The sequence below is a fragment of the Manis pentadactyla genome, chromosome 14 (genome assembly GCF_030020395.1).
Source record: "Manis pentadactyla isolate mManPen7 chromosome 14, mManPen7.hap1, whole genome shotgun sequence".
In the NCBI taxonomy this organism is placed as follows: Eukaryota; Metazoa; Chordata; class Mammalia; order Pholidota; family Manidae; genus Manis; species Manis pentadactyla.
The window spans coordinates 83,784,834-83,795,229 of NC_080032.1; the positions used below are offsets into that span (position 1 = coordinate 83,784,834).

The following is a 10,396-nucleotide window of genomic DNA, read 5'->3' on the forward strand; positions in this document are numbered from 1 at the left end:
AATTTCAATTAGTTGAAAGAATGCTATTTCCAGTTAGATAAGTGCTGGCATTACAGAATAAAAGTGATCTCCCTGCTTTATATGTACCCCATGGTATCTCAGTGCAATAAAGATTGAAGCTCATGGTCTTCTATTTACACAAACGTAAACAAGTTTATTTTAAATCTTTCTTTTTCCCCTTGAACGCATATTTTTCCATTCCATTTTCCTCTCAGTATTTCATCTTACTGCAACATTTTTATGCTTGAAATTCTTTTGATTGTCCCATTTCTCTATGCCAAAAGATGCACATAAATTTAAATCTTTCCCTTTTACCATAAGGCTTTATAAGTGCTAAAAATTATTTTGGATTAAGTTTTCATTACAGTTATTATTAATACACGGTCAACATAACATAACTGTATTATAATCTCCTTTAAATAAGTACTAAATATTAAATGTGTACCCCTTGGTAAGATGGCTGCGGGCATTTTGAGTGTTTGGCCTAGGGGTTTGTTTTGTTTTGTTTGTTAATTCTTGTACGTGAGAGCACTATTGCTTGTGCTATTAGGAGAGGACCTGGCATTCTTTTGGATCCTGGACTTAGTTTCAATGGGGGGCGAGTCCCCCCACACCACTAAATTCTCAGGCACAGCAGGATGTCCAACAACTTAATTCTGAGACTCTTTAGCAGGAGACCCCATCAGATTCCACAGGTTAAGGGTTCAATCCTGTAAGACACCCCCCTACATGCAGAAACCAGTAGCAAGCCCAGCATGTTACCTGTGCATGCTTCTGGCCAACCCTCTACAGAATGGAGGTTCAAAGACCCCCACTTTGGGTTTCAGACACCAGTCAAAAGCTCAGGTTGTAACTTGTACTTCTGACCGACTAGCTATATATGTAGATATGAGGTTCCCACAACTTCTTCCTTGGGTTCAGTTAATTTGCTAGAATGGGTCACAGAACTCAGAGAAACATTTTACTTGCCAGATTGCTATTTCACAGGCAGACCTCAGAGATACTGGGGGTTGGTTCCAGACCACTGCGATAAAGGGAATACCTCAATAAAGTGAGTCAAATGAATTTGTGGGTTTCCCAGAGCAAATAAAAGTATGTTTACACTATACTGTAGTCTATTAAATATACAATATCATTATGTCTAAAAATAAATGTGTATACCTTAATTTTAAAATACTGTTTTGCTATACAATGCTCACCATCCTGAGCATTCAACAAGTCATCATCTTTTTGCTGGAGGAGGGTCTTGCCTCGGTGCTGATGGCAGCTGACTGATCAGGGTGAAGGCTGCTGAAGGCTGGGGTGGCTCTAGCAATTTCTTAAAATAAGACAACAGTGAAGCTTGCCACACTGACTGTTTCTTCATGAAAGATTTCTGTGTAGCATGTGATGCAAATTGATAGAATTTACCAGGTTCGAGCCCAAGAAAATTTGTGCAAGACAATATGTGCGCCCCTCAGGATTTGTTCCCTCTTTACTTCTGGCCGCTAAGATAGAATACCTCGGTAAGACACGTGCCCTCCTGAGGGTGGGAGAAAAATCCCCCCAAAATTTAGAGATCGGTCATGTTAAAGTATTTAGGCATCAAGCAGGCAGGACCACCCCAGAAAGAGAGCACAATAATGCTCTGTAGGTCTCTACGCACTCTGCAGGCGGCATATTCCACGCCCAGGAACACCTATCCAGACCAGATACAGGGGCTGAAAAGGCTGCCTGCTGAGAGAGGCCCACGGCAGGAAAGCACGGGGCAACAGCTTCAGGCTGTGGGGCAAGCCGTCCTAGCCTCTGGGCCCTGCATCCAGACAGGCCTGTGTTAGAGACACCAGTACGGGAACGACACTGTGTGACATGTTGGCGAGCCCTTGGGGGAGAAGAATCACAATGCAAACCCACAGAGTTCTGGAACAAGGCCATACCATCAGTGGTAGTGAGTTATTCATACTCAAAAACACTTCCTGGTGTGCTACGAGGCTCTGGTAGAGAATGCTGAACCCATGGGGCACCAGGTGACCGTGGGCCATGGGGATCTGGATTCTGCCAGACCCACCGTGTCATAAGGCTGGACAGACATGAAAGCATTCCAACATATGGTGGAGGTGGTACGTCCGGGATCAAGTACAAGTAGGGCAGGAAGGAGCAGAGCTACGTCACAGAGCCAGCTGTCAAATCACTAGGAATTTTGCAAGCCTGTTGTTCAATACAGCCATTATTAAAAATTAAATTAAATAGGACACAAGTAAATTGTATTTAAAACAAAGGCATGAAATACCCAAACTTTATCACTTCCTAATAGTTTTACTACACTATACATGCTCTTAGGATTACTTACGTCTTGTACGTCTGCATGGCTGGTGTGCTAACGGTGCGCTACGGCCCATCTTTTCACAGCTCCATGTTTGGTGACACCATGGTGGTGGCTTGAAATCAGCCATTTGGGAAGCGTTTACACCATGTAAATTGGAAAGTGCTACAAACAAGGGCTTGATTTATGTTTCATTGATTATTTACACAGAATGTACTAAGCACGATCTTAATGGAGGTCAAATATAGCCATTACATTGTGAATAGCATAAAAAAACTGAGAAATATTATTCCAGTACTGAAAATGCAGTCCCATTCAGCCAATAAGTCAGTCACGTCATCAGCAAAGGATTCAAGTTCTAACATAGATCTTGGCTGTGTTACTTCTGTCCTACTTGTTAAAGTCAATATAAGTATCAATCAACATTCCTGTAGGAACTATCTATATTCATTGTCAATTGCAACCACAGTTTGGCTATAGATGCAAGAATCTGGCAAATACCAACAAAAGCATTCTGTGAGAATCATTTGGCTCTCTGCAATTTAAAATAAAGAGTATTATTTATTTTTTTACTTGTAAACTGGGTGCTATACATCCTTCATATCAATAAAATTCATAATAAATTGATTTATGTATATTGTTATAAACTGAATGTGTGAGTCCCCTTAAAATTTATATGTTGAAACCTAATCCCCAGTGTGATGGCGTCTGGAGGTGCAGCCTTTAGGATGTGACTAGGTCAGAGGATGGAGCCCTCGTGAATGAGATCAGGGTCTTTAAAGAAGAGGTCCAAGAGCTCCCTTACCCCTCCTTCTATGCATGGACACAGTGCGAAGGCCACTTACTAGGAACCAGGACACAGATCCTCACCAGACACTGAATCTAACGACTCCTTGATCTTAGCCCTCCCAGAGCTGTGAAAAATAAACCTCTGTTGTTTACAAGCCACCCAGTCCATGGCATTCTGTTACAGCAACCCAAACTCGCCTCGATACACAAGGCCCAGTGGCACTACCCCTCTCTGCTATCCCAGGCCCTTCCTGAGGAAGAAGGGCTGCTGGTTTCTTCTCACAGGAAAGACAGCACTTGCAGCCATGTGCTTGCCTTGCTAGCCCTGAGCCTCAGACAGCATCACTACCCAGGGGCTTACAGAAAGCTTGACTCCCTACAGCACAGCCCTTCACGGGGCAGGAGTGGGAGTGGGCCCTTGGTCACGGGGTCACACGCCACACCAGCTGGAAGCAGCCAGTCTGACGGAGTATTATTATCCTGCTGAGAGTGCGGCAGAGCACCAGCTCAGAGGGGTTCCCTTCCCAATGAAGTGCTGTCCCCCAGATGCCTCTCTCTGCTGCTCTGTCCTCACAGGAAGAACACGTAGACTCAGGCAACAAAGACGGGAAGCAGCAACGGCCCAAAGCCCCTCTCTGACACCAGCGAGGTGCCCTATAAAATAACTCAATCCTGGCTCTACCTGCCCGAGACAGTGTCAGACCCCACAGGGCGGCCCCCGCTTCAGAAGCCCATCACAAGTCCAGTTGTCGCCTGCGCTTCTGAGATACCAGCTATAAATGGGAAGTTCCCACAACACCCTCTTCAGGTTCAATAATTTGTAGAATGGCTCACAGAACTCAGAAAAACAGTTTACTTACTAGATTACCAGTTCGTTACAGAAGGATACAATTTAGGAACAGCGGGATGGAAGCGATGCAGAGGACAAGCTGTGAGAGAAGGGGTGTGGAGCTCCCATGCCCTCTCGGGGCACAGCACCCTCCCAGCTTCTCTCCAGCCATTCATCAACCTGGGCGCCCTCTGAACTCCACGAGGGTCTTTCAGGAACGCTTCGTTACAGAGGCTTGACTGATGAACCTGCGGGCCACTGGTGACTGACTCAGCCTCCAATCGCCTCCCTTCCCTGGAAGTCAGGAGGGTGGAGCTGAAGGCTGGCCGGTTCCCTGGAACCTGCTTGGTTCCCTGACAACTAGCCCCCCACCATTAGGTTCTTTGCAAAGCCAGCTGGTTAACATAAAACACAGGCACGGTTAAAAGGTGTTTGTTTTGGATAACAAAACACTGCCTTCAGCTTATCCCTCTTATCACTGAGGAAATTCCCAGGGTCTTAGTAGCTCCGTTTAGGAGGAAGACCAAATATTTATTTCTTATACAAATCACAACATCACACAGGTAAACCACCAAGGCCCATGGAAGTGAGAGCTGGGGGCGAGAAGCATTTGGAATGGCTGACAGAGGGGCAGAGACGTTTATTAGCGAGCGCTAATTCCAGAAGGGTCAAGAACTGCAGCCGTGAGAGCTGCCGTCCATCCTAACTCCTGCCTCTCTTACAAGACCACATGTGAGCCCACGCAGAGCTCACCCAGATAACCTGGATTATTCTCCCATCACAAGAGCCTTAGCTGAGTCACATCTGCAAACCCCTTTTCCCAAGTGTGGTAACATTTACAGGTTCCAGGGATCTCTTCGGGGGGCACAAGTCAACCTCCTTCGGGGCACACAGGGCGTAAGCAGGCACCAGACAACAAGGACATCCAAATGGCTGCCAACCTCTCTAACATCACTGCCAGCTCTAAAAGCCTACCACTCTTTGAGAATCAGTATTCTTAGTGTTAGGTATGACAAGAACAACATGGCAGTCTTTTGCTGTTATAGTTATTATTGTTTGGGGGATAACTTGGAAAGTTTTAACAACAAAGTTTATTGTTAAAAACTGAGGTGATATAAGAGAAGATTAAAAAAAATAGACACACTGAGAATGAGAAAGGTAATATGAAATCAGGGGAGTAAGAAAAGAAGACAGAGCTAATATAAAACGTTGTTGACACCATGAGCAGAGGACGAAAAGTTTCTGAAGGTGGCAACTGTGAATAAATTTATTTCCCTGTGGAAAGTCTCAAAACCCTCACCCAGTGACTACTAAGGAGCTGAGCCGGCAAACTTAATTTGTCCTTGTTACCCAGAGGGAGAGTAAACAGTCTACTGATCCCAATTAGGCCACTTACAAGGAATGCTCAGGTTTACATGGTCACAAAAAACAAATAGCACATTATGTCAGGTTTTTTTCCTTAATACAGAAATCCAGAGGAATAAATCACTCTCTCTCTCTCTCTCAATCTTTCATTGTTGATTAAGTAACACTAAGTCACAGCACGACTTAGTGAAGAAACCTCAACAGTTAAATCCTATGCAAGAGACTGCTTGGTGTCTCTCTTCTTCGGCAATGGAAAATCGCGTCTGTGTTTTCTAATTGCTGGCGCTGGTTTCACTGGGACCTGAGAAGACACGGACAGGATTCTCCCTCAGGGCCCAGGGAACTGGAAGAGCAGATCTGCCGGTGCTCACCTGCGTAGAGTCAGACGTAACCCAGCCGTATTACTGCAGACCCAGAACTGCTTCACTTCTTCCAGAGAGCAATTCAAGTATTAGATCATTAGCAAGTATTAGATCTCATAAATTTAGAAAACACGCTTGTTAAGATGGCTATTAAATAAAGTATTACCGATTTTGGTTGCTTCAACCTCTCCCATGATGAGGCAAATAGGAACTGAAAATGGCTTAGCCCTCAAATCCATTTCACCTAATTTGTCACATCTTGGACCAGATTTAATTTCTACCTTACAGCGGGCATTTCAGAGAGAAAGCTCCAACTGAGCCCTGGGCCAATCACTGGAGGGGGTGCCTCACCCTCGAGTTGCTTAAATTTTACTTGAGGTAAAAAACACACTGATGTGCAGGAAAGGTCTGTGGTCTAAGGCAAAGACACTGACCTTGGAGACGGGGGCCCCAGGCTCTGTTTCTGGAGCCCCCTGAGAATCACTTCCCTCTCCACCTGCCTACACAAATATCTAAGTGTTTAAATGAGAGAACATGACACAACAGTTTCTAAGACGTCTTCCGGCTCTAAGAGTACATGGTTCTGCTCTATATGTAAACCAAATGCTGTAGATTAATCAGGAAAGACATAGTAGCAATGCGATTGCTAACTTTAAGTTCTTACTATGTGCCAGGCATTGAACTAAAATCTTTACTAGCGTGGAACCACTTAAGCCTTAAAACAATTATTTAGGGCAGGATTATATTCCTTTTAGAAATGAGAAAAAACAACTTAAAACAAAATTTTCCAGACCACACATTAAGAGTTATGGGTCCCATAGCCAGAAGAACTGGCCATTCAAGTGGAATTTAAAGGTAAAAGAACTGAGGCCGTTGTGTTTCTGGTGTGGCAGACACACACCTCCCAAATCAGTTGCAAACCATCTATTTCACTCCATCTCCACTGTCAAGACCCTGCCTCAAGCCATCATCATCGCCCACCGGGGCTCTTCCCCTGGCCCCAGATGGACCTCCCACGGCTGCTTTCGGCACATCCAGAGACTGATCTTTCCCAAACACTAATCTGATGTTGCCTTTTCCTCATTAAATATTTGCTGAATGACTCCAAGAAATGTATAGCTCATTCATGTCAGAAAATAAGAAGAACTAATTGTTGGTGAAAAGAAAAAAGAAGGTAGCGTGGGTCCTGAAACCTGATCAAAGGGTCTAGACTTATGCTGCAAAACAAAGCGAGCCTCTGTAGATTCCTGACCCAGAAAGGGCATTATAAAAACGGTCCGGGGTGCTAAGTTTACCCGTGGATAGAGAGCACGTGGAAAAGGGCGACAGGACAGGTCAAGGTGCTGTGGCTGCCTTCCGGGCTGGGGCTGATGAGAGCAACCAGAATGAGGCCTGCATGGCCCAGAAGGTGGGGGTGGGGGGGTAGTGGGGAGCCTGGGAAACACGCCCCAGGAAAGCACTGCAAGGAAAGGGGAAACGAGAAAGATTAAAGATGGTTTCATGAGCCCTATGAAACATTAAGAATGGAAGCAAGGGGGAAATAAAATCTGTTGGGATTACTCCTTTAGCCTGTAAATATCTAGCATTTCAAAAGAACTGTAGTCCTGGCAACATAACACTGATTTTTTTGAGCCCTTATACATTTATGATGTTTCTAACAACCCAAATTTATACCTGGAAATCCTTTCTAATGACAAAAAGAAACTTTAAAGAAAACGTTTCTATCGAACTGATAGATTGTTGGTGACAAACATCTTTAAATAATCCATTTCTCTATGTTTTATTATTCCAATAATGTGTACCCAACACTTTATTTTTATATTACACATATGCTTTGAGTAAACATTTTGTTGGATTCAAGTCAATGACCCAATTCTCAGTTTTCACCTATATTTTAACTTCCATAATATTATAGTAATACCAGTGTGAATAACTTCATCTCAATTCTAAAAGTAATTTCAACATATAATACATATTCTGTTAATCCCTAATCTGTTCATTTCAAGAAAGTATAATGGTTTCTTCAGCATGGCTTTCTATTCTATGTTAGGACAGAATTCAGAAACACAAACATTATTTGAATCTCATAGCAGACCAGGCAACCTACACACCTTCATATTCAATATGTGTTATTTTGGTTCAGTGGGTGTCAGTTCTTTTCTGCTGTGCCTTGTTTCACAATATGACTCACGGCCAAATTTGTCTTGGTCTCCCCACAATTGCCTTGAGAATTTGCAAAACTAGATTTATTCACTTACTATAAATGCAAAACAGAAATGCAATTTTCAATGTAAATGCTGCCCTTAAAATACACAGATATTTATCATTGACTTTTTTTCCTTCAGTTTCTTGGATTTTTCACACACAAGTGTTCTGTGTAATAACCACTAACTTTCAAAAATAAAATATTGCCTGTGAAAATTACCAAACTAACAACATTGTAAGTTAAACTGTCTTTAGCTAAAGACAGCATGACACCAGCAACCAGCCCTCACATTACATATGCCCTGAACTCTACCTCGGAAAGACCACCTGTAAAACCAAGAATTATTTTCCTAGGAGGGAAAGATATTAACTAGAATTTCAACACTAAAGTGATTTATAAAGTGAATGTTGTAAATGAAGTGACATCACATTATTCCAATGATAAACCCGAGAAACCACTGAACATTTTCCCTTCTGAATTCCCTTACCATCTGCTGCTCCCTGGATCTTCACACCTGGGTGCTGTGACACATCACCGTCTTCGAGAGTGAACAATATTCAAAACTCACTCTTGTTGTCCTAAACCGCAGGCCTCCACGGTGGTTCTGATCCCAGTTCAGGTGCAGTTGGCTCGGCTGGCCCCCCTCCGCCTGCAATTCTGGATTCCAAACACACAAAAACTTTCATCAATTCCTCCAACATGTCAGGGCCTTTCTCATCCCCACCCCTGCATACATGCTGTTCAGGTTGGAACACCCTGAGTCCCTTTTCTGGCTTGGCTAACTCTACTTGTCCTTCAAGTCCCTGCTAAAAGGTCACTTCTTCGGCAAGATCTTAGTTGCCCCTAAGATTAGATTAGATCCCCCTAATATTGAGGCAGATGATGGTGGGATGCAGTTGCATAGAGGTTCAGGGTCCCTGTAAGTTTCAAGGTGGTTCAGGGCCCTTATAAGTTTCAAGAAGTTTCAAGACCCTTGTAGGTTTCGAAAAGCTCTAATCCAACTGATCCACTCAAAAGTACACTTCGTTAGACCTCAGCTCTGATTGGTTATGCGCTATGCAAATGAGGCACTGTACTTTCAGCCACTCAGGAGTGAGTTGTGATGTAATTCGTTCAGTTATCTATTAGAGTGGGTGGGACTTCCTCCTTTCAGGAAGCTCTACAAACCCTTGACACCACAGCCCTGACAGCATACTCCCTTGGAGCCCCTCTTGATTAGCAGAATTTCTTTTTTTTTCACTCTTTAAAAGAGCTTTGCTGGTTGCTATATACTCTTGTCAGTTAGATGGATTCTTCATCACCTCTGAGACATGCTCCTGGGAAAAACAGCATCTCAGACGGTAACAATATGTGTTCTCACAGCTCCCGGTTTTAGCATACCAAGTATCATACCCTCCTTAAAATCTACTTTCTCCTTCAGACTGTGAATGATATGAGTGCTGGCAGACATTAGGTGCTCAATAAGACTTAATTTGCAGGGCTATTACAAGGAGATATGGTATAGAGTGCCTAGTCACACAGAGCAAGGAATTCATAAATAGAACCTATTTTTATTATAGCATTTTACATGCTTAGTGCCAAGATATTAGAATGATAGCAATTTTATCAGGACACTGGAGTCGAACAAAGACCACCTCAGAGCCCAGCTTAGGAAGACGAGAATGGTCACATCCCAGCAAACCACCAAAGCCATCTATTGACCAACTTCTGCAGCCCACTAGTTCTTTAAGACCACTTTATAACACTTAGCTTACTGTACATTTCTACCTGCAGTTAGAAAATAGGAAGAAATATGATCAAAACAACGTGAATGAACTGCAAGATAATTCTGAAATAATTTGTGTGCTCCCAACAAATGAGTTAAATGTACCAATGTAGGTAGGAAAAGAGGATTTTTCACCATAGGAAGGCAGATACCATTTCCAGCAATAAAATGAAACTAACCACTAACAACAAACATATGGTATGGATGGATCTCAAAAACATTATGCAGTGTGAAAGAAGACCGACACAGAGTACATGATACATAATTCCAGTTGCATGAATTTCTAAATGAGACAAAACTAAAGCTGACTAGTGGTTATATGGGGCGAGGAGGGTGGGACAAAATGTAAAGAAGCAGGAGAGAACATCCGGTGGTGGCACAAATGTTCTACATGTTGATCGGAGCGGAGTTTATTATATAGGGGTATATATATTTAACAAAGTTCATCAAACTGTACACGTAAAGAGGTACATTCTGTCATATGTAAATTATACACCAAAATGTTGAAGATGATATTTACAAAAGAGGCTATGGTGCTGAAAGAATTAGATACCATCATGTTTTTTTTTTTGTTTGTTTGTTTTTTTGAGAGGGCATCTCTCATATACAATAAAATTCTGTATAGGGGACTCAACGCTCAATGCACAATCATTAATCCCATCATGTTTTTTCAAAAGCATGGAGATAGAACTAAGTCTTATCTTTTAAATATTTAATCACTGTGGAAAGTTTCACATGTGTGTGCGTGTTGGTGCATGCGGGGGAGTGTTTCAGTTTG

The 10,396-nt window shown here is 42.9% G+C and overlaps 1 long non-coding RNA gene across 1 annotated transcript in view; it reads right to left on the reverse strand.

Annotated features, from left to right (window-relative positions):
• Positions 1-10,396, reverse strand: part of LOC118914588 (uncharacterized) — a 154,547-nt gene that overhangs the window by 113,882 nt on the left and 30,269 nt on the right. Inside the window, exon 2 of the long non-coding RNA XR_005025671.2 lies at positions 8,341-8,510. This is a non-coding gene — a long non-coding RNA (uncharacterized LOC118914588). The remainder of the gene's footprint in view (positions 1-8,340; positions 8,511-10,396) is intronic.